We start from the raw sequence: 1,469 nt of genomic DNA, 5'->3' as shown, positions 1-1,469 counted from the left end.
ACTCCCTCCCTAACTCCCTCCCTACCTCCCTCCCTAACTCCCTCCCTCCCTCCCTCCCTCCCTCCCTCTCGAAAAATCCGGTGAATTAACATTCTTGATTAATCGAGTGACCTCTGGCAATATGATAAAATTTAGTAGTGTATCAGAGAGGGCGGCTTAGAATATGTATTAGGTTATTCAAGATATACACTCTGAAAATAACTCCGGTTTATTCAGCAACTTCAGAGTTCAGACCAAAGAACAGAGTCCTTCTATGAAGTACTCGTAAGTCAGAGAGCGGATCAAAAGAATACCAATAACTACTTCTTCAATCTCGTGAACAATATCGCATCGAAGAGGGGAATGAAATGAGATTCAAGAAATGATAGTAGATTTTGATTTTTTCTTCTTCTTTCTTTATTCATTTCTTTCCTTTTTTCTAAGATGGGGGATTAAAGAAATGAGATTCGAGGAGTGATAGTAGATTTTAATTTTTTTTCTTCTTTCTTTATTCATTCCTTTCCTTTTTTCTATTAGTGCCTAATCACTAGATAATGCTGAGTAACTTGTTCCGTAAAGATGTCACTAAAATACTGATTGCATACAACAAAGGGACAATATTCGAAACAGGGCAAGAAGAATATCGTGACGAATTCATGAGAAGGTGGTCCTAAGTTTGATTCCTAGGACCTGCTGCGTGCTTCTTGCGTTGATTCCCAACAACCCTGGCAAGGCGGGGAGGCGACCCAAACATCGGCAAAAAAAAAAAAAAAAAAAAAAGGCGGCTTGCTGCAACTGACAGGGATTGCTCTAAAAGGGAATAGGATGGTGAGTTTTTGATTTGGAGATTTCAATACTAAAGAAGGAGATACCATGACTTGCGGATCATGAGTTAAGATGTTCAGAGTAGGCCAGAGAAAAGATGGAGGCGCAATGCTAATCCAGATGGAACAGTAAAGAATAAAATAGGCTTTACATTAGCAGACGAGAACAAAATTTTGATAATATCCTTGTTACAAGTAAAATACATATAAGAATAATAGGTTGCACAGCTAAATTCAGTCTCAGATCTGATAGAAATAAACAAGTCTTAAAAAAAAAGTATGTCCCTTAAAGATAAAGGATAGCAAAAATCAAATTCAGGTGAAAGCTAAAAGCAGATTTAAGCCTCAAAGAAACTACGGGGACAACATCAAGGTTATGAATTGTAATTCGTTTAGTATCATTAAGTTATCAGGATAGGAACTAGGGAGTACTAAGGCAGAGAAAACGGATACCCGAAATAATAAGTGATTTAGTGACAGGATGACGGGAATAATTAGAAAGTCGAAATGGACAAGTTTATCAATAAAAACCAGAAATCAGAAAAGAGTTAAACATTCAGAACGCATATAAGCTTTAGTGAGGCATAAGATGATTTCTTTGAGATCCTTAAAAAACCATAATGTACCAGAAATTATAATTGAAGAAGTAGCATTCGCTCTGAAATT

The sequence above is a fragment of the Oratosquilla oratoria genome, chromosome 1 (genome assembly GCF_046742065.1).
Source record: "Oratosquilla oratoria isolate Oo_2021 chromosome 1, ASM4674206v1, whole genome shotgun sequence".
Taxonomy (NCBI): domain Eukaryota; kingdom Metazoa; phylum Arthropoda; class Malacostraca; order Stomatopoda; family Squillidae; genus Oratosquilla; species Oratosquilla oratoria.
Note: the sequence above shows the minus strand (reverse complement) of the source record.